This window comes from Myotis yumanensis, unplaced genomic scaffold (genome assembly GCF_028538775.1).
Source record: "Myotis yumanensis isolate MYYU_CA2020_CCGP unplaced genomic scaffold, mMyoYum1.0.hap1 SCAF_5, whole genome shotgun sequence".
Lineage (NCBI taxonomy): Eukaryota > Metazoa > Chordata > Mammalia > Chiroptera > Vespertilionidae > Myotis > Myotis yumanensis.
In genome coordinates this window covers 106,259,430-106,282,685 of record NW_027223756.1, presented here as the reverse complement: position 1 = coordinate 106,282,685, position 23,256 = coordinate 106,259,430, and the positions used below count along the sequence as shown (strand labels likewise).

The following is a 23,256-nucleotide window of genomic DNA, read 5'->3' as shown; positions in this document are numbered from 1 at the left end:
CCGGAGCTCAAAGAGGGCCTGCGGGTGAGGTAGTTGACACAGTGGGAAAGTGATCCAAGGGGGAGGGTGTGCAACACATGGAAAGAGGTGTGAATAAAAGATGCTGTATCTGTCATACATGGGTCCCACGGATTCGTCTGAACCCCCATGGAGACAGGACTGTAGGAAGAATCTTAGGGCCTGTTTTCACTGTCACAGAGGTGCCTCAACAAGGGACACCAGGCAAGAAAATCTGGAGGAGTGCTTGCCACCCACGATCTGTGTGTGGGGACGACAGAAACGGGTAGGTGAGACCCGTAATGACATGTGGAGGCCACGGGATGCGAGTGTTGCTGTTCCTGTGGTCTCGTAAGCAGAGTTGTGAGGCCTGGGCACACGGCGGGAGGGGGAACTAGAAAAGTAGGTCTCAAGCTGAATGTGCTTCAGAATCACTGGGGGCACTTTGTGAAAACACCCCTGCCCACGGCCCAAGGCCCACAGCCCACGGCCCACGGCCCACAGCCCATGGCCCACAGCCCACGGCCCACAGCCCACGGCCCACGGCCCACAGCCCACGGCCCACATCTAGAGTTTCCGATTGGAAGGCCTCCGTGTGGCGTCTGGGCAACTGGGTTATGAAAAAGCTGCGTGAGTCATGCCGATGCTCAAGCCTGGTTACGAACCACAGAGCAAAATTCAGGGTTTTGGAGGTACTTCCCCTGGTGACTTGATTGTTTTATAGGCTCCTCCCTATCTTCCCAGCTTCCCACCCCCATCCCAGCTGCTGCCTTTCCCTAATATGGCTCCTCTGAGGAGACCCAGCCTCGACTCCTCAGCCCTTCAGACTTGGACTGGGATGAAAAGGAAAATTAAGAATGTAAACATCCTTTCTTCTTCCCCAGAAGAAAGTGGCTCACAACCTTATTTTGTTTGATCTGCTCTGTGCTAAACAATCGTGTGAACATTTATCTTAGGACATTCTCTCTCTTCCACGGCTAGTTCCACAGCGCACGTTGCTGTTGTTTTTGTTTAAATGTGATGAATGGCCTTTGGACACCCATGTACCTGCAGCTTCATGTCTCCTCTCGGGCTCCACAGGCCGCAGCACCTGCCTCCAGTGTGTAAGCCACAAAATAATGCCACTCACACTCCCGTTCATCCCCTAACTCGATAAGCCACGGCGATGTCCCTCCCATCGACTTCTGTGCCCTGCAAATGCTCTACAGTACAATCAGAGTAACTTTTTAAAAAGTGACTGCTTCCCCGCTCTTAACAATCTGTCAGAATCCTCTGCATGTCAGTGCCCTCACCCATAAATTGAGGAGGAGGATTTCTACACTGACGGTTATTGTCAGAATTTGCGACAATATAAAATATATGTATGTATAGAGTATGTTCATGGAGAGCTTTATGTAATATGGGCGTGTGTCAGAAGGTATTCTGATTTTTTTTCTTCCTAAAGTAATTGAAGGCATTGGACTAAATGGAGGAACAAAAGTCCATTCTAGCTCTAAACTCCTATATTGTGTGTTGCTAAGAGAAGCTGGGATGCACCTCCATTTTAAACTTGATGTCTTACTCTTCATATGTTCTACTGGAAATGAAATACTGAGGCAGGTGCATGAGGATGTGACCCACAGGAGGCTAAGTCAAGGGTGATACAATCGCTGGTCTGCCCTCCGCCAGCCCAACACCCCCACGTTCCTCTGCTGGAGGGCTGCTGGTGATGGCTCAGGCCCAGGCCACACAGAGCCAGTCCTTCAAACACCACAGGCCCTACTGGACTTAATAGGAGATTTAATAGAAGCACCTCTCATCTCTTCTTTGCCTCAAAGGGCAGGGGCTGGGGGAAGAGTTTCCGAAGGTGGAAGTGATGGCCATGTTTTCAAGTTGACCCAGAAGGAGGGAGAAACGAACAAGCAGAGAGGAGCATCGCCCGTGGCCTTCTGGGAAAGGTAACACGATTTCATCAAACTGAACTGGATTGAACTGAAGGAGCCTCTCAAGTTCTCCAGTGGGAACCTGCGGTTCAAGACTCTGGGGAGTGAGTCGCTTGTAGTATTTGCTTGGGTTCCTAGAGCTAATTCATGACTTGTGACCTGTCTGTGTGTGGTGGCTGGTGATGGGCTGGCCCCTGAGGGTGGGGAGCTACAGGGAAAGGGAGAAGGATGAAGAATATGGAAATCACTGCCTCTCAACGCCATGTCACTCAACATGAAGCTGGAAAGTGTGCAGCTATAGATGCATATACAGCACCTTCTCCCAATTGCATGAGTCTATCTATGTTCCATGCCTTCCCTGACCCCCTTTACAGATTCTAAACACCTCCTCCATCAGCCCTTCTTGAAAGGGACCCCTTGATTAATGACCCATCACATACTCGTCAGCCTCGGTGCTCCCACAGACGTGGGAGCCGCACCAGTTCCTTGTCAGTCTGCAGTTGACAAATGCATCTCTCTCAATAAGTGAAGCGTGACTTTATTTGCCCAAGATAAATAAATCTATAATAATAAAAGCCTAATATGCTAGTTAGACCAGACAGCCGAACAACCTTCCGGATGAAGCCAGGGCTGCAAGGGCCGAGCCCCTTGCATGAATTTCGTGCATCAGGCCTCTAGTAGATAAATAAGTAAACAAAGTCTGAGAACTCCCCACAGAGTTGGTTTTCACAGCTTGAATGATCTCAGAGTCTTCATCGGTAAATTGTGGGTCGAATGTCTACCTTGTTTGTTGCTATAAGAAACCAAGAGTTATCAATAAAAAGCCTATATCTGCTTAGCACAGAGTTGGCAGTTATCTTTCCCTTTATTTGTTTTTTTTTAATCTTTACTGTTGAAAATATTCCATATGTCCCTCTTTTTCCCATGGATCCCTTCTAGCCTGCCCCCACCCCCCACCCCAAGCCTTCACCACCCTATTGTCTATGCCAGGGGTCCTCAAACTTTTTAAACAGGGGGCCAGTTCACTGTCCCTCAGACTGTTGGAGGGCTGGACTATAGTTTAAAAAAAAAAAAACTATGAACAAATTCCTAGGCACACTGCACATACCTTATTTTGAAGTGAAAAAAACAAAATGAAACAAATACAATACTTGTATTTGCATGTGGCCCAAGGGCCGTAGTTTGAGGACCCCTGGTCTATGCCCATGGGTTATGCGTATATTCATACAAAGTCTTTGGTTGATCACTTCCCACCACCCAACCTCCCCGGCCTTCCCTCTGCGGTCATTTCCTTTAATAAAGCTCCATGATATCCCAAATTGGGAAATTGAAATTGCAGGCATATCCCCAGATCAAGCATCATAAGGATTTTCCAAATAGGCCGTAGCTCGTGGTCCCAATATGCCATGTGTAAAGATGTCATAGAATTGATGAGCCCCATTAGAATTCCAGGGACACACTGGGCTTCCCATTGTGAATTTCAACGCTTGAAGCCCTTGCGGGGAGATCTTCTGTAACAGATATGTCAGATGCACGCTCTGATTTTGCTTATTTGTACTAACTAGCCTCTGGCCTCCAGTCCACTTGCTTTATGAAGTCTTCCGCCAGGGTCAGAGTGCCATGAGTTGTAAATATTCATGAGCTTCCCACCAGAAAATTATTTGAGGTCAGTTTTTCTGATGTGACTTTGGATTTTAGCATGTTTGTCCACCTATGCTTTGAAACACATAGTTATGAACATTTTTTTCCATTGAGAGCTATTTTTGATAAAGATTTTACCATTTAGAAAGACACCCACTAAGTATATTGAATACATTCCCACCTGGGTTATAAATCACATTTATAGACAGTGACATGATCCTTGTATCTTATGTAAGTCAGAGAGTCATATAATTTTCAAGACGTGTAGTAAGCTCAGTTGACCCATATGTTGAAGAGCATTCAAATTTCTCCTCGTGGAATAATGCACACAAAACCATATTGATCTAACTTTCCTGTCTTTTAACATGTAGAAAAATGTATGTTCCTTTTCCAAGTGAACTGCATGTTGTTCTTTAAGATAATTGTGGTGCCCCTGCTTTTGTTGGCCAATCGCATGTTCTCACCACGACACCGTATCATTTGACAGGATGTTGCTGTCACATGTGGTGTGGGGGAAGGGACTCTAAAAACACAAAAGTCCTCACGCAGAGCTTCGCTGTTTAATCAGGTATCGGCACAGTTACCAATTTCAACACCTTCTCTGGATTGGTCAAAATAGAAAAAACAAAAACCTAAATTCATACCTCAAATGGCATTTACGAATGGTAAGGAAATAGAGCATTTTACCAGGAGAAATGAACATGTTTTGAACAAATAGGTCAGAAAAGTATGGGTTTTCTTTTCATTTAAACATAAAAATGTGTATACCACAATTTCTATCCATCTGATTTAATTTGCTCTTAAACGTATGCCTGCAAAGTCTTTGGTTGATCACTTCCCACCACGCACCCTAGGGTGGGTGGGATCTCCTAGGGCCTGGCCAGGCACCACCGAGCTTGGGGACTGAGTCTGACATGTTAAAGCAACGTGGGGACTCAGTAAGAAGAATCCAGAATCCAGAAAGGGATTAAAAGGTGCAAACCATTGTTTTTGGGTTCTTTTTTAAATATGTTTTTTCTTGATTTCAGAGAGAGAGAAAAAGATAGAAATATCCATGATGAGAGAGAATCATGAATCGGCTGCCTCCTGCAGACCCCACACTGGGGAACGAGCCCATAACCCGGGCATGTGTCCTGACCAGGAATCAAACTGTGCCTTCCTGGCTCATAGGTCAATGCTCAACCACTGAGCCACACCGGCCGGGCATAAACCATCGCTCTTAAGAAGCACAAGGAGTCATAGCTGGAGAAGCCAACTATGAATAATAGAACCACAGCCCAGAGCAGGGTTGACCACAAGAGGCTGAGCCAAGGGACAGCAGACGGGTCCAACCGGAACAGGATGGGAATACATGGAAGTCCCGGGGGCCGCAGGGTCAGCTGACACTGGGGCACGGGAAGTGGGCCTGACTTTGTTGAGAAAGACAGATAAAAAAGATCGAGTTTTGTTGGTCTTAACTACATTCCTGGTTAGGGTAACAGTTGTCAAAAGGCAATTCTATGGGGAGATTTGTTTTCTTATCCAGAAAGCTTTGGTAATAGTCATACAATTGCTGACTTATGATTCATTTGAAATATTATTCAAACAAAATGTTTAGAAATCAAATTCTGTAACTAACATTGATAAATATTTATATATAAACTAGAGGCCCAATGCACAAAATTCGTGCAAGAGCAGGCCTTCCTTCCCCTGGCTGCCGGCCTGGCTTTCCTCTGGCACCCGGGACCCGGGCTTCCCTTGCAGTCCAGGCTTCATCGGGAAGGTCATCCGTCTGGTAGGATGCCTGGTCTAATTAGCATTTATGCTTTTATTATTATAGATAAGTAGAACAATTACTAAATATCTAAATTCCAGGTAGAATTACTTACATGTTATTTTGAAAAGGATGAAACCTAAATCTTTTATCTTGATACATAAGAAGAATAAAAGTATTATAGAAAAGCCTACCACAGATACTGAAAAATGTGTGTATTGCTGATTCGTTGCACCTTGGAGTGAATCCTTTAATAGTCTTAGTATGCCACCATTAGGAAGTAAAAATAGTTCCTGCGATTCAATATAATACTTTTGCTCTCATGTTTCCCTGTGTGGGGTTACATGGTTCCAGCAAAGCCATTTAAATTCTGATTTTAATTATACATAGAAGGTCTTTTTTTGACTTAATTGTCCCTCCTTTTGGCTTGATGAGGGAGTTTTCTGCCTCGGGGTGGTTTGGGTTTGTAACACGTGCATTTTCCTGAAAAACACTCAGATGTTTTTGTGGCCCGTGAGGTTGAGGGGAGTGGCTCCGGGAGAGGATGTCGGTTGACACAGGAAAAGCGGCCCGGTCACGAGCAGCTGAGACGCAGGTTTGCGAAGTGCGTATCTCTGTTGACTCAGAGGGAATGTGTTTGATCCACAAAACCAAACCCTGGAACATGTGGGGAGAAGGGAGACAGCAGGGCATGCAGGAAGCAGGGAGCCTGCGCAGGTCTCAGGGGCCGTCGGGGATGAAGGGGCACCATCTCTGAGGGTGAGACGTGGGAAGCTGTGCCCTGCTATGGCTGTCACAGTGTGGGCCTCGAGTTAAACATTTGCAATCGTCTTTTATTCAGAGACAAGCATGTCAATTAGAAAGTAAAGTCAACATCCCCACACTCTACCACTATAGGGAGCCTGTTCTCCCCCTTACCGGACCCTCCCCCAGGACAAGGCTGGCCTGGCTCCTGAGGGCCAGGAGGGAGATCAGACATCCCCGCGAAGGGAGGCCTCATGGCAGGACGCTGTTCTGGGAGCCACGTGTTCCTCAGGCTTGATTTGCTTCTCTCGGCGCCTGCTGTCCTCTGAGCTGCCAAGCAGGGCCCACAGCGGCTTTCTCCCCAACCCGGGCCCCCCACCAGTGGCTGCTGTGAGCACGCGGAGTGGGGGGACGAGGGGGGGGGCGGGGGACGTGGATTCCATTAAAGTCTGGTCCTTGGGGCTGGGCGGTGAGAGGGTTAGGGAGCTGGGTGTCCCTTCTGCGCCTGAACAATGTGTTTCTGGGCTCTGAGGTGCTGCACGTTACGTTTAAGGGGAACTTCACGTTAGCCGCGTGCTTACATGCATGTGGCTGGTGTTGCCCAGTCTCCTGGGACATTGCTGAAAAGCACACATACCTGTCCTCACACTTGCTCAGCAGGAGGCAGAGAAACCAAGTCAGGTGCAGAGTGGAGCCGAGTGTAATCTTCAAACGAGAGAGAGAGAGAGAGAGAGAGAGAGAGAGAGAGAGAGAGAGAGAAGCGCCCGCAATAGAAAAGTACTTCCCTCCTCCCGAGGGGGCGAGCCTCACCCAGACCCAAGGTCTGCGGGGCAGCCCTGGGCACGATCCGGGAACGTCTCTCAGATACGTCGGCTGCTCGCCTCCAAGTGTCCACAGGGACAGTGAGGTGAGCTGTTTGCTGTCCCCTCTGCACTGCCTGTTCCCCCTCCTCCCCGCCTCCCGCCACCACCACACAGACACCCACACCCGTGCTCGTGCTCATGAGAAGGAAGGATTTCTTTGCAACCCTTAGCCTCCCGTGCGGGGGTCCCTGGTCCTGCATGTGGTTGCCTGCCCTGCGCTCTGCCCTCAGACGCAGAAACACGTGGGCAACCCCCTAAATATCCGTTTGGCCAGCAGCGCAGCAAACTCCAGTAGGAGGATTACACTACTCCTTTATTTCTCTTGGAAGGCCCTGCTCTCCGGAGGCAGCGTTTTGTTTATCCTCCACTGTTTATCTTCCGGGACAGGCTGAGCACGCTCCGCTCAGCGAGGCCAGCACCTGCTGGGGAAGAGCTGGAAAATGTGAGCCGAGACCTGAGGCTCGCGGGGGTGAGGGGATCAGTATCCAATTAAAGACGGTAATAGAGACCATTATAAACTTTTGAACAATAATAGATACAGAGGCAGAGCTGCCTCACACAGATTGTCAAACTGCAGCAGGAAGGCCGGGGAGGGTTGGGGGGCAGGAGGGAGGCGGGTAAGAGATCAACGGAAGGACTTGTATGCATGCATATGAGCATAACCAATGGACATAAGACACTGGGGGGTAGGGGAAGCTGGGGTATTGTCAAGGGCGGGGAAAAAAAAGGACACATATGTAATACCCTTTGTAATACTTTAAGCAATAATAATAATAAAAAAAAGACGGTTCCTTCCTTGTCCTCGTAGACAACTGTAAGATTCAAGAGATTTAAGCACCTTTCATAGTGTTCCGTTTATTTGTGAGTGGCTTTGACCTCCTCCTCCTGCAACAGTTTGGGGAGAACTGCGAACGGAGAGTAAGAGAGATTCGCGTCTCGGAGCCCTCGTGTCCCATGAACAACGCGGTGGCCCCCTGGCCGGAAGCCAGAGGGAATGAAGAGAAGCAAAGATGGAGAGTACAGGCAAGGAGACAGCGCCAGGAGCTACCCACGTGTCCTGAGATGACTGAGGACTAGTGAGCAGAGAGCTCCTTTCTTTTTTGTTTGTGTGAATTACGGCCTAGAGAGGTGGGTTTCAGCGAAGCATAAAGCATCATAAGACAGGAGGTCTCCCAAAATGCCCAGGTCCCTGTTTTCCCCCCAAATGGACCTCAACACCAGAACTATGCAAAGTAATATGTGATTGAGAAAAGGGGTTAAGAGTTTAGTTTCTTCTCCAAATATATTTTCATGAAGGTACATTGGAGACAAGGGAACTCAGGGAGCATATGGCTTGTCTCGATGGCTTGATTTTTGGCATTTACATGTAAACAAATAGCTCAGATATGACATCAGTGCTATATCCAAAATCCGTGCGATGGGAAGACAGGCAATAAATTATATCAATAAAGATACATAGTCTTAACCTTTTTTGACCCACATTTTATTCAATTATCATTCAGTATTCAATAAATATTGACTGGGTACAACTATGCCAGATATGTACAATCTAACAATGCCAACTATTATTTTAAATCCTGTTTTAAAGCAAAGATTATGACGTGAATGAGGATTAATGAAGAGAGCCAACGATTTGTCTCGGGAACCTGAGAGGGAGACAGAACCCAGAGCCCTGGCCAGGACAGGAGTGCGCTGGTGGCTGGCTCTCTGGTGGACAACCAGCGGCATCTAGACACAGCAGCCTAAGAAGGAACCATTAGAAATTATAGTTTGTTTTTTGTTTTTTTGTTAATCCTCACCCAAGGATATTTTTCCATTAATTTTTAGAGAGAGTGGAAGAGAGAGATAGAGACAGAGAAACATCGATGTGAGAGAAACACATTGATTGGTTGCCTCTTGTACTCGCCGTGACCATAGCCTGGCCCAGAAGGAGCCTGCAACCAAGGTACATGCCCTTGACTGGAATCGAACCCGGGACCCTTTGGTCTGCAGGCCAACACTATCCACTGAGCTAAACAGGCTAGGGCAGAAATTATAAGTTTTAATATTTCTATTTTCTTAGTTCAAAGTAAGTCACAAAAATGATTTAAGATTTCCTGAAGTACTCTGGTAAATATTCTTCATTAATTCCACCCCAGATGAAATTGGCGCCTCTTACGCAGCGCAATGTATGAATGAGCCGTAGTGAGCCATGAACTCAGGGCTGCTGGGGAGGAAAAGTGCCAGTTCTCGGTGAAATGGTTAAATCCTTGGTTGACAGGGCTTGGGCCTGTGTTGAAGCGTCTGAGAGGTTGTTTCCTTCTCCCATTTCCTGCAGTGTCCCTCTCTGAGCGAGAGTTTGTTTTAAAAAGACGAAGATTAAACACCACTGTGAATTATGTCTGCGTCCACGTGCAAACGCCTTTTTCCTTTTGCTGGCCTTCGTGCATTTCTGAAATGTAATATTTATTTCGTTGTCTTGGGGGAAAAAGAGACAGAACACAGCTTGAAGCAGAGAAGATGGTAACCGTCAGAGACCTATTTCCAGGGGCCCGCCATGACCCGGTCAGCGAGAAGGGAGGCGGGAGTAGATGTGTAATGGAAATAGGAACTTTTGGGAACAGGTAGCGGCTGACACTGTGCCATTGCCTCGGACACCCCCTGGGATGGGACCAGTCGTGTTCTGATTGGCTCTGAGACAGGATTCCGGGCGGAAAGCTCACAGTAGGTGCTGGTATCTGGAGGGAGCTCCGGCTGCGCGGGGAGACCTGGGCTTGGGGACACCCCAGGGCGGGCTGATTGCCCAGAGATGCAGGCTCCAGGCTCCTGGTCCTGTAAGTGTGGGCGCAGCAGAGACAATGCCACCCCCCGTGGCGGGTAGGCGACACTGTTACTGAATGGTCTGAAGTCGAACTATGTCCTATTGCATTTGCTGCTTCTAATTTCTTTTCCTACTTACACTATTTGATCTTAGGCCAGGTCACCCAACGGATGGGCTGCATAGTAGCTCTACGGAGCCTGCTTTAAGGAAGGGTTCCTCCTGGAAGCTGCAGGACTAAGTGACCCCCCTAGGGTGTCTCAGGGACCACTTTCTTTCTTTTTTTAACCCTCACCGGATATTTTCCCATTGATTTTTACAAAGAGTGGAAGAGAGAGGGAAAGACAGAGAGAAACATCGATGTGAGAGAAACATATTAATTGGTTGCCTCCTGCACGAGGCCCAACCAGGGCCCCGGACAGAGTAGGAGCCTGCAACCCAATGGAGGTATGTGCCCTTGACCGGAATCGAACCCAGGACCCTTCAGTCCACAGGCCGGTGCTCTATCCACTGAGCCAAACTAGCTAGGGCCAGACCACTTTCTGGATCTCACTAGCTGGCCATGGGCTCGGTGCCTCCTGCTGCTTCTCTCCTCAGGCTTTTCCCACAGCGAGCACTTTGTCAGGGGCAGGCAAGACTTCCAACGCAGGCAGCCGCCTTAGTAGAGGAACTTGGATTCTGGAATGTTTGAGAACTTTGAGGAGGTTGCGGAAAATAAGAAATCGCCAGCAAGGTGAGGTTTGTGAATGGCCTATGGACGCAATCGGTTCGTGTTATGAACTCTCTTTTTCCGTAGGACAGCCTAACCAGTAGAACTTCCCGTGATGATGAGAATGTTCTGGTCTGTGCTGTGGTCGCCACCAGTGCAACCAAGTAACTGAGTTCTTAGTTGTGATTCCTTGTCATCATTCCCAAGGCAAACAGCCCCACATAGCTTGTTGGAGCTACTGTACTTGGCAGAGAACTCATTTGAACGCGCCATTCTAAGAATCACATGCAATTGTGCGATATCATTTCATTACCTCCGCAGGGACCAATCCAGAGACCAGCACCATCTGACCTGGGGGGAGTTAGGCTAACACCGACTTTTTGAAGAATGAAGAAAACGGCCTCGCTGCTATAACAGATAACCTTACACATCGCTGCCAGCTCACATGCAGCAGACACATTGCCCACTTGTGTTAAGTCAAAAATGGAAGTTCTCCCTCCAGTAGAAATTCCCTGCGCTTCTTCCAATTTTGGCTCCAAATTTTTCAACGTGTCTTTTCCAATATGGCCACGCTGGTCTCCACCAATCAGAGGAGGAGGAATAGACAGCGGCAAGTGGAAGGTTTCCCGAGCCACCTGGGAAGGAGGCACACCGCTTCCGCTCCTGTTTCACTGGTTAGGACTCAGCTCCGTGCCAAAGCTCAGTGCAAGCAGCTGGGAATTTTAATTTTTTGTTTGTTTGTTTGTTTGTTTGTTTGTTTGTTTTGTTGTTGTTTTGTGGGGTTTTGGTGGGAGAGGATCGAAAAATAGTTAAAGCAAGAGACCCTTAGTCCACAAAGAAGTCAAGTTCTAAAAGGCAGTCAATTTGCCCTAGCCGGTTTGGCTCAGTGGATAGAGTGTCGGCCTGTGGACTGAAGGGTCACAGGTTCCATTCCAGTCAAGAGCATGTGCTAGGGTTGCAGGCTCGATCTCCAGTAGGGGGCGTGCAGGAGGCAGCTGATCAATGATTTTCATCATTGATGTTTCTATTTATCTCTCTCGCTCTCTCCCTTCCTCTCTGAAATCAATAAAAATATATTTTAAAAAATAAAACATAAAATAAAAATCAATCAAATTCCTGGAAAATGGAGGGGATGATACAAATTAAATACTAGATGTTACCAATAGCATCTATTCAATTCCTTATCTCGATAGCTACTCACAACGAAAAGGACTGGTGAGTGGGTGTCTCTACTGATGTTAGGTCAAGATCTACTGTATCAAGGCAATCACAGAAACCATGTGTCTTAGGTACCCCCTGTGCTGAGTTAGCATGTACGAAAGATCTCATAGGAGAAATCTCAAATGCAATATGTCCCAAAGCTGAAGTCTTGACTTTCCTACAATAATCTGCTCCACCCACATTCTTTTCCTTTGTTGTTGACTTATTTCACTTAGAATAATGCCCTCAAGGTCCATCCATGTGGTGGCAAATGGCAAGGTTTTATCCTATTCAATGGCTGAGTAGTATTCTCTTGTACATGTACACCACATCTTCTTCATCCATTCATCCATCCACTTGGGGTTTTCCCTTCTCTTGATTATTGTAAATATGCTGCAATGAACTTGGGGATACATATGTCTCTAAGAAGTGTTTTTATTTTCTTCAGACAACTTCCCAGAAGTAGAATCGCTGGTTCCTATGGTAGTTCTATTTTTAAATGTTTGCGGAACCTCCGTACTGTTTTCCATAGTGACTGCACCAATTTACAACGCCACCGACAGCGCACAAGGCCTCCCTTTTCTCCACATTGTCTCCAACACGTGTTATTTCTTGTCATGTTTATAACAGCCATTCTGACAGGTGAGGGGTGATATCTGATTGTGGGTTTGGTCTACATTTCTCTGGCGATTTGTGATATTGAGAACTTTTCATTTACCTGTGGGCCATCTGTATCTCCTCCTTGGAAAAATGTCTATTCGGATCCGCTTCCCACTTTTTCATCAGATTGTTTGTTTCCTTTCTATTGAGTTGCATGAGTTCTTTATATATTTTGACCATTAGCCCCTTGTCAGATATATGACTTGCAAGTAATTTCTCTCGTTCACTAGGCTGCCTTTTCGTTTTGCTGATGGCTTCCTTTGCTGTGCAGAAGCTTTCTGGTTTGAGGTAGTCCCACTTGTTTATTTTTCCTTTTATTAACTTTGCTTTGGGTGTCAAATCCAAAAACAATTATCACCAAGATTGATATCAGGGAGCTTAACTGATTTCTTTTTTTTTTACATAACATACAATGATCTCTGTCATACTTTATAATTTGCATGATTTTAATGATTCTTGTTTGCCTCTCTCCCAGAATGTCAGTTCCACAAGAGTAGAGATTTCTTTGGTCATTTTTTCCCTCTGCCATATTTCCATGCCTAGAAGAGTACCTGGCACATAACAGACACTCCATACATATTCGTTGAATGTTGAATGAATTTTTCTAGATTGCAATATATGCTTAAAAAATTGAAGACTCTATTAGTGTCAAGCTTTTCTGGGTCACCATTACATGATAGAGAACTTTAATCAAAATTCCTGGGACCATATTTCTCCAGATGTATTCGATGGGAAATTAATTTCACAAAATACCTTTGCCAGATAAATATAAAGCATAGCATAGCATATCTCCCTTTTGGAGGTTTTCAAAGTATATTATATTCTCTGAGATAGTCTTTTGTAAAACAAACAAAAAAAACCCACCTATTTAACTCACATCATTTCTCAATGACTTCATGTACCTGTTTTTCGTGGAGCAACTATTGCATCCTTGGAATGATTGCTCTAAAGCTCACACTCAGGACACGTTGTCTAGACCAGTGGTTCTCAACCTTCCTAATGCCTCGACCCTTTAATACAGTTCCTCATGTTGTGGTGACCCCCAACCATAAAATTATTTTCATTGCTACTTCATAACTGTAATTTTGCTACTCTTATGAATTGTAATGTAAATATCTGATATGCAGGATGTATTTTCATTGTTACAAATTGAACATAATTAAAGCATAGTGATTAATCACAAAAACAATATGTAATTATATATGTGTTTTCCGATGGTCTTAGGCGACCCCTGTGAAAGGGTCGTTCAACCCCCAAAGAGGTCACAACCCACAGGTTGAGAATCACTGGTCTAGACCAATAGAAACATTGTTTAGGCCAGGGGTTTAAAAGGAATAATACCCAAGTGGGATTTAAGCCATAAATGCAAGGTTGGCTCAACAATGAAAATCAGTCATTGTGATACAGAATATTAATAAACAGCAGATTTTTTTAAAGCCACACGGTAATCTCCATAGGTACAGACAAAATATCTGGCAAAATCCAAAATTCTTTCATAATAAAAATACTTAACAAATGAGGAATAGAAGGGGACTCCCCCAAATGAATAAAGGACATCTTAGAAAACAAACAAAAAACCAACAACAAACAAGCAAGCATGGAACCTCACGGCTTACCTCCTGCTCGAGGGTGGAAAAACTGAAAACGGCCCCCTGTGATGAGGCATAAGGAGAGTATTCACCCTCCCCACTTCTAGATAGCATGAACGTGGAGGTGCGAGCCAGAGCAGTGAGACAAGATACAGAAAGAGAAACAGCAAAATTGGGAAGGAAGAAGTAAAACGTTCTCTATTTGCAGATGAGGTGGTTTTTAAATCAAACACACACACACACACACACACACACACACACAATTAGAGTTCAACCCGGTTGCAGGAAGCAAAACCAATAGACAAAAATCAGCTTATTACTTATACTCCAGCAATGAACAAACTAGAAGTGAACTTAAGAAAAACAATTCCATTGATAATAGCATCAAAAAGAACAAAATAGCTCTAGCCGGTTTGGCTCAGTGGATAAAGCAGACCAAAGGGTCCCAGGTTCAATTCCAGTCAAGAGCACATGCCAGGGTTGCAGGCTGGATCCCCAGTAGGGGGTGTACAGGAGGCAGCCAATCAATGATTCTCTCTCATCATTGATGTTTCTATCTCTCTCTCCCTCTCTCTTCCTCTCTTAAGTCAATAAAAATATATTATTTTTTAAAAAGAAATCAGGTCCAGAGGCGACGGAAGGCAGATGAGCTATACCTCTTCCGCCCCATGGGCAGGCTGCCTCTCCATCAACAGATGGGGAGAAGTCCCATGTCAGACAGCCACCACCCAGCTACAAGTGCAGCCGCAGATTCCATCCTTTCTACAAAACAAGGAATGTCTTTTTAAAGCTGTGCTTCATGCTCAGAACTAGGCAACATATCTTTAACCACTTCAATGTGCAATAGGAGAACCCAGAGATGTAAGGTTCACCCACTGAGATGATTTACTCTGTCCCCAAGCAGAAGACTACTTGGGGGAGAGAGGGCAGGAGGAAAGGAGCAGAAAGAGGTGACATGAGAACAGGCTGAGCCGCGTGTCACCAGGAAATAACTAACACTCGCCCGTGTGTCTCCCCTGTGAGCCCCTGACTCCAAGTGGAGACAGGATGCAGGTCCTTTTCACATGCACTCCCCACCCTCTCCATAATTCTAGCTCCTGGAGTTTTCCGCACGCACAGAGCAGCCACGTATGTGAACTATTCACCGCGCTGCTTTCGTGTGTTTCATTCGTATCCACACTGCTACATGCAGTTGTGTTGGGGGCCTGATTCCTGAAAAAAAAAAAATTCTTTTCTCAATCATGGCTTCGGTGCCTCAAATCCTCCGTGGCAAGATGGGGGTAAAGAAGTGATTTCATATGCGTGTCCCCACAGGCTGCCGTGTTTATTCCTACACTGAGAGCAAAGTGATTTGCTAACGACGCGACTTATTAAAGTGAATTGTAGCTCTTTACTTACATTTCACGCTGAGGTTCTTAACTTAGGAAATAAACTGCAATTTCTGACCAGAAACTCGCTCGTTTACCTAGATTCATCTTGACAGCCACGTGGCAAATAGTCTTTAGGTATCACGTGGTTTATATTTTTCTTTCTTTCCCTTCGGGCCGTGCAGTCTTACGGAGCAGTTTTAAAATGTGAGACCACAATAAAATAGCTCTTTGGGAACCTGGAGAAGTGGCCCATGTAAATGTGCACAAGCAAAAGATTCAACTTCTCTTTAATCCTCCAAGGACTTCCCTTTGCAAGGTCTTATACTAAGTTGTTTGATGCTAAGGAAGATATCTGCCAAATAGTCAGAAAGTGATCAAACAATAATAAGAAGAACCTATACTAATAATAGCCTAGGTCAGTGGTCAGCAAACTGCGGCTCGAGAGCCACATGCGGCTTTTTGGCCCCTTGAGTCTGGCCACAAGTTTTAATCGCACTGTACGTGTGCACCCGCACATGGTATTTTGTGGAAGAGCCACACTCAAGGGGCCACAGTTTGCCGACCACTGGCCTAGGTGGTCGTTACACCCTTAAGCATCATGTCCTAACGTCGTCACAAGATAGCCATCACAAGATGGCCGTGTGCACAGCGGAGGCAAGGCCCAGCAGAGGAGGAAGGTCTCGACAAGGGAGGGCAGTTGTGGGGGATCAGGCCACCAGGGGAGGGCAGTTGGTGGCGATCAGGTCAGCAGGGGAGCGGTTAGGGAGCGATGAGGCTGGCAGGCAGAAGCAGTTAGGGGCAATCAGGCAGGCAGGCAGGCGGGCAGTTAGGAGGCAGCGGTCCCAGATTGTGAGAGGAATGTCCGACTGCCGGTTTGGGATCGGGCCTAAACCAGCAGTCAGACATCCTCCTAGGGGTCCCAGATTGGAGAGGGTGCAGGCCAGGCTGAGGGACACCTCCCCCCGTGCACAAATTTCATGCACCGGGCCTCTAGAATAATAATAATTTGTAGTTATGATTGCTTGGCAGGCTGACATCTTCCCTGATATGACATAAGTAGTTCAAAGAGGCACGCTAAATAAATGAAACTCTAGGTAAGACTACAGAGCAAGTCGTATTCAGAATAAACATGTGCTGGCCTGCTGACCTGCCAGGCATCCTGGGGTGGGGACACTCACTGCCCAGAAGTCACGGGAGTGCCTTTCTGTCCTGAGTTGCCCAGAGAGGAGGCCAGGCCAGTGCCTGCAGTGGAGCCGGCTGTACAGGGTGCCAGGGCTCCCAGGGCTGGGCATGAGGTGCAGTGAGAGCTGCCTTTCTGACCTCAGCCCGGCTGCATTTTCTACCTGAGTTTTACCGGCCATAACACAGCGACTCTTTGCTTTCTATCACGTAGGACTCAGAGAGAGGGAGGGGTGACCCATTGACCCCAACTTTCACTGGCCACCTCAGGCAGGTTGCTTCACCTCCCACAGGCTTTTATTTATTTTTTTAAATATATTTTTATTGATTTCAGAGAGGGAGAGAGAGAAACATCAATGATGAGAGAGAATCATTGATCAGCTGCCTCCTGCATGGCCCACACTGGGGATCAAGTCCACAACCCAGGCAGATGTCCTTGACTGGAATCGAACCTGGGACCCTTCAGTCCATGGGCCAACTCTCTATCTACTGAGCCAAACCAGCCAGAGCTCCTGCAGACTTTTAGATATAAAATGAGGAGATGGTTTAGCACTAAACTTTCCTCCAACTATTTCATGCACAGCCTTCCTCAGTGACACTGTTTTAAAAGTCAGATTCAACTGGTTATCATCAAAAGCAGCCACATGTTCATGTCTTTAAAAACGTTACAATCGTGTCCAGGTCTCAACAGAGATTTGTTCAAATTTGTGAGACTTTGAAATAGGAACTAAACATACAAAATAAATTCCCATCTGCCGGGAGCCGGTCCATCCTTGCTGTTTCAAGGGACCTGGCATATATGGCATACTGTTCTTAATATGTTTGCTCACCTTCTTGGCGCTATGTGTTTTAACCAAGGTCACCTCTCCAAGAAAGGTTGTTTCCCCAGGTGGGGATTTTTCCCTGAGGTTAGGGAGGGGATACAACCCCTTAATTAAGTGCCAGGCGGGTAGTTAAGCTACATAATCTTTACTCCCTGGAATGGAGATAAGAAACGCCCCAACCTTTGTAATAGAAATTGATAGGATTAAAATCGGCTGGTATAAATACGGATGTAACAAGACAATAATCATCAGATCCCCATCAGCTCCACATCAGATCCCCATCAGCTCCTCATCAGCTCCTCATCAGATCCTAACCAGAACCTAGCCAGAGAACATGGCAAAAGATCCTGGACAGAACCTGGCTACAGAGCTTCACTGGAGAACCTAGACAGAACTTTGCTGAAGAACCTAGATAGAACCTGGCTAAAGAACCTGGTGACTGAACCTGGCTGGAGAACCTGGAGAACCTGGCTGGAGAACCTAGCAATGTTATGGGTTGGCTCAACGAGATAGACCACCGACTCAGAATTTAAATTTGAAAGCCGTTTATTAAGCTGGCCAGCTGACCACAGCCCGTACCTTCCCCCTCTGGGAAGCCTCGCGGCATGTGGCAAAGAGCAAGCGTGCATTATGATTTTTATAGCAAAACAGTGTTCAAAGAATACAAAGCATTTCATTAGAAGTTCACAAAAAGTTCATGAGAACGGAGGGGAGGTAAACAGAGTCACACCTGGCTGGAGCGTATCATATCACATTGTTTTTCTAAGACAATCTAGCAATTTTTCTTCCATGCTCGCTGACCCTGACACAATCCTTCTACACAATCGCTCTTCATACATCAGTCCTCCTTCCAGCACATACACAATCCTCATATCCTGGCAATACAATTCTTTCTCATACATCCCCCTCTGTCCAAGCACATTCAATTTCTCATGTCTTATTTCCTCCCCTTAGCATATTCTGTAACATTCTGTAACCCTTCCATGCCGCAGTCCCTCACCCTAGCACATTCCCTACTGGTCTTATGCCCGAATCAAATCTTTGATTCAGCACCCTCCTCTGAGATTCTGGTGTATTGGGTGTGTAAAACCATTAACTTTACAGCCTGTATTCGATTTTGTATGAAGTTGAGGAGGCATCTGGCAATGCAGGGGCCTAATATTAGCCCTAGGAGGAGTATAATGACTGGTCCTGCTAGTGCGGAAAGCAGAGTAGTTAGCCAGGGGGACCAAGAAAATAAATTCTTATACCAATTGCCTTCTGCCCTCCTAGCCTCTTCTCGGTCAGCCAGCCGTTTACGCAGCTGGCTAAGGCTTTCCCTGATTACCCCTGAGTGGTTGGTGTAAAAACAGCAAGTTTCCCCTAGGGCCAGACAGAGGCCTCCCTGCTTCAGGAAAAGCAGATCTAGGCCTCTTCTGTTTTGCAACACCACCTCTGCAAGTGAGCTGAGGGAGTCCTCCAGTTGGCTAACAGTGTTTTCAAGAGTGCTTAAATCTTTATCTATCTGCTTACTTAATTCTTTATAATTTTGGTGGCCAGTTGCTAGGGCGGCTGTTCCGACAGCCGTGGACCCTGCTATTCCTATTCCCATAAGGAGGGGGACTAGGACGGGGGCCCTTTTAACTCTCTTGGGTTCGAGGTTTAAATGTTCTCGGCCCCCTTCTCCCGAGTAATAGTACACCTGCGGGAGGATATGAGTTAGAATGCATAGTTCAGGGTTTGTTGGATGCTGGAGGGCTGGAGAGAAAATGCAAGGGGTTATACCAGTTGTACATGCCCACCAAGTCCCCTCTGGAGCTACTAAGTAGGTGGGGGTCTCTCCCGTATAATTCTTTGGAAGTATAATAGATGAATTACATAAATCTCCATACATGGAACTGCTGAGGGGGTAGTTTCTAGGGTACACACAAGTCCCTGGGTTCAGGATGTCCCCAAGAGTGAGTCCTGGTTGTCTGTGTCCCCACATACACAGTCCGTCCGGCAGACTTTCTACCGAAAGGTTCCTGATGGCAGAAGCGTCCCTCCCAAGTTTGGCCTCCGCCCCTATCCCAACATAATAGGGGGGTTCAGGGTTAAGGCACAGCCAGCAATCAGCAGTTAGGTTTGGGGAGGTGCGATTCAGGAAAGAAAACATTAAGTCCAGAGTTCCCAGCAGTTGCTGGTTTGGTCTTCCTGTGCCTGCCCCTAAAAGCTGTTCTGTAGGTGGAGCAGGGCCGGGGTTCCCAGGCTTTTGTGACTCAAGGGGACCAGGAGGCTTTGCTGGGGCTGGATGCTGTGGCAAGCTCGGCCTCTTTTGTTCGTCTAGGGGAAGTAAGGGGCCAATCGGATTGAGCCACCGGGGAAGGGCCCGGCGCTGAATGGTGAAGAGCTGGCCAGGGTCTCGGCCGCTGACATAAAGTCTTAGCCCCCACGTCTTTCCCCCTTCCCATTGGTCAGTCCACCAGGCAAGAGGCATGAGGATGACGGGGTTGCAATCTCCGACAATGCAGTTCTTCCTTGGGGCCCCGGGTCGAATCTCTCTGGTCAGACGGAGGAGCTTGTCGGTGGGAGGTTTCTTCCACAGGGCTAGGGTCTCACAGCCCCACGAGGCACAATAGAAGTCGTCCTCTCCTCCACAGTCACTACCCCCTTCCCGGGGACAGACATAATGTTCAGTGTGCCATAATCCTTGCTCTAGGGACAAGGTTCCGCACCCATAACTCTTGCCTCCGGTGGCCCAGGGTTGGTCCCCCCAGCCATACCTGGTCGACATGGATTGACTATGGGAATTTCCCCAGTTCTTTCCAAACAGTTTACAGAGATCTGTCCGGATGACAGGCGCCCCTACTCCTACAACAGAACCTATAACAGTCCCATCAATAGTCCTCGTGATCTCCCAAGAGTAATTCTTGGCTGAATGGGGATTTCCCATCCCTGGCTGCACACAGATGAGAAGAGTCAGGATGTACACCGAGTGAGTCTGACCTTCAATGGGTCTCCGGTCTTCTGGACCTGCCATCTCTCGATGCTGTCGTTTGCCTTCTTCACTTGTGTACGATGGATCCAGTGTCTTTTTCCTGCAACTTTGATGGCGGTTGGAGTGCTCAGCACCACCTGGTAGGGTCCATCCCATCTAGGTTCTAGGCTGCCAGGGTCGTGACGCTTCACCCAGACGAGGTCACCCGGAGAGAAGGCAGGTTGTGTTGGACTGGATCTCAGCACGTCCTCCTCCCGTACGGCTCTCACCGCCCGTTGTGCTGACGTGGCGCTGCTCTGCAAAGCCTGTAAGGACTTAAGCAAATTTCGGGTAGACAGCCGGGCAATTTCTTCCTCCCTTAGGCGGGGAAGAAGAGGTGGCGGCCTGCCAAACATAATTTCAAAAGGGGTGAGTCCTTTTATGTACGGGGTACACCTAGCTCTGAGGAGGGCAAAAGGAAGGAGACTTACCCAGTTTTCGCCAGTCTCTAATTTTAACTTAGTTAATGTTTTCTTCAAGGTCCGATTCATTCTCTCTACCTGTCCAGAACTCTGTGGTCTATAAACACAATGCAATTTCCAAGTTACTCTCAGGGCTTTAACTATAGATTGTGTAACTTTGGCGATAAACGCTGGACCATTATCAGACCCCATATATAGTGGCAGGCCAAACCGGGGGACAATTTCAGAGAGGAGTTTTCTAACTACTACCTGTGCTGTCTCTGCCTTGGTTGGGTAGGCCTCAGGCCATCCAGAGAAGGTATCAACAAAAACCAGCAGGTACTTATATCCTCCTCGTCCTCCTGGTATCTCAGTGAAGTCCACTTCCCAGTGTTCTCCGGGGTTCTGACCTCGGAATCGCTGTCCCGGCGCGGCCACAAGAGGGGGTCCTTGGTTCACCTGGGCACATACTTGGCACCTTCTGGCCAAGTCTTGAGATATTTTCTGGAGCCCTGGGATGTAGAATTCTCTTCCCAGTAGTTCTGATAGCTTTGTTCCCCCCAGGTGGGTACTTTGGTGGGTCTGGGAAGCGATGGTCCGCCCCAGGGCTTCTGGTACTATAGGCCTACCATCTGGCAGAATTAGCCATCCAGCCTCTCCTTCCCGGGCCCTTAGCCTCTCAGCTAGCTCCTGCTCCTTCGGTAGATAAGTAGGCTTCTCTGGGAGCCTTCGTGCTGGCAGGGCTACGAGAACCTCCAAGGGCCCTACTGGTCTTTTAGCCACCTCCTTGGCGGTTTGGTCTGCAAATCTATTTCCCTGTGCTTCGGGGCTATTTCCTTTCTGGTGCCCCCGGCAATGGATTACCGCCACTTCCTTTGGCCCCCATATAGCTGCCAGGAGGTTAAGTATTTCAGAAGCATTTTTAATGTCCTTTCCTCCTGATGTCAAAAGACCTCTTTCCTGATATAGGGCCCCATGCACATGTACTGTGGCAAAAGCATACCGACTGTCCGTGAAAATGTTCACTCTTTTTCCTTTTCCCCACCGGAGAGCCTGAGTGAGGGCTATTAGCTCTGCCTTTTGGGCTGAGGTGCCTCGTCCTAAGGCCTGTGCCCAGAGAATCTCCTTTTGTGTCACTACTGCCGCCCCCGCATACCGGATACCTCCTTCCACGAAGCTGCTCCCATCCGTGTAGAGGGTTTCATCCGGATTCTGCAGGGGCTGGTCCACGAGGTCCTCTCGGAGAGAAGTGAGGGCAGTCAATGTCTCTTCGCAGTCATGCAGAGGGGCCTCTGCCTCCTCGTCCGGGAGGAGTGTGGCTGGGTTCAAGGCAGCCGTTTTCAGGAAACTGACTCGTGGTGGGTCTAGCAGCAACACCTGGTACTGGGTAATACGAGCATTAGACATCCATCTCTCCGGGGGGCTTCTTAATAAGGTCTCAACTGCATGCGGGGCAACTACTTGGAGATTTTGGCCAAAGGTTAGCTTTGAGGCTTCCTTTACTAGTAGGGCAGTGGCCGCAATGGCTCTCAAGCAGTTGGGCCATCCTGATGCCACTGGGTCAAGTCTTTTAGAGAGATAAGCTACGGGGCGCTTCCATGGTCCCAGAGGTTGCGTGAGGACCCCTTTCGCCACCCCTTTGTTCTCAGCTACATATAGCTGGAAGGGCTTGGTTAAGTCTGGCAGGGCAAGTGCTGGGGCACTTACCAGGGCTTCTTTTAGTTTCTTATAGGCCTCTTCTTCCTTTTCTGTCCAGATCAGGGCGGCCTCCTTTCCCCCCGTTGCAGAGTATAATGGCCGTGCAATTTCTGCAAAACCTAGTATCCATAGCCTGCAATAACCCACCGCCCCGAGGAACTCCCGAACTTGCCTCTTGGTGGTAGGTCTTGGGATTGACAAGATGGCCTTTATTCTGCTGCTGGATAAAGTTCGTCTACCCTCTTCTATGTTGTAACCCAAATATGTTACTCGGGTAGTGCACAGCTGAGCTTTCTTGGCTGAGACCCGATACCCCAAACAATCGAGGGCGGTTAGCAACTCTCGAGTGGCCTGCTTACAGTCCTGTTCCTCCTCTGTGGCCAGTAGGAGGTCATCTACATATTGGAGCAGAGTCACCCGTGGATGGTCCTGACGGAACTCACGGAGGTCTTGGTTTAGGGCCTCATCGAACAGAGTGGGTGAGTTCTTAAATCCTTGCGGCAACCTAGTCCAAGTTAACTGTCCAGACTCTCCCTCTGTTGGGTCCACCCACTCAAAGGCAAAGATAGGTTGACTCTGCTTTGCCAGGGGTAGGGAGAAAAAAGCATCCTTTAGGTCTAAAACAGTATAGAACCGGTGTTCTGGCTTGAGGAGGCTGAGAAGAGTGTAAGGGTTCGGGACCGTGGGATGGATAGTCTCAACTCTCTTATTTACTTCTCTTAAGTCTTGCACCGGCCTGAAATCCTCAGTCCCTGGTTTTTGTACTGGCAACAGGGGAGTGTTCCAAGCAGATTGGCAAGGAATCAAGATTCCAGCCTCTCTCAGCCTCTTAATGTGCTTGGCGATTCCTGCTCTCGCCTTCTGGCTCATTGGATATTGCCGAACTCTGACTGGGGTGGCACTGCTAGTCAGCT

The 23,256-nt window shown here is 47.6% G+C and overlaps 1 long non-coding RNA gene across 1 annotated transcript; it reads right to left on the bottom strand.

The window, feature by feature from the left end:
- Positions 1 to 17,776: 17,776 nt before the first annotated feature.
- LOC139011327 (uncharacterized) lies at positions 17,777 to 23,029 on the bottom strand. The gene is made up of 2 exons (XR_011471595.1): positions 22,352 to 23,029; positions 17,777 to 22,027 (listed from the first exon to the last, which is right to left on the bottom strand). It is a non-coding gene; the product is annotated as an uncharacterized lncRNA (long non-coding RNA).
- Positions 23,030 to 23,256: the final 227 nt, after the last annotated feature.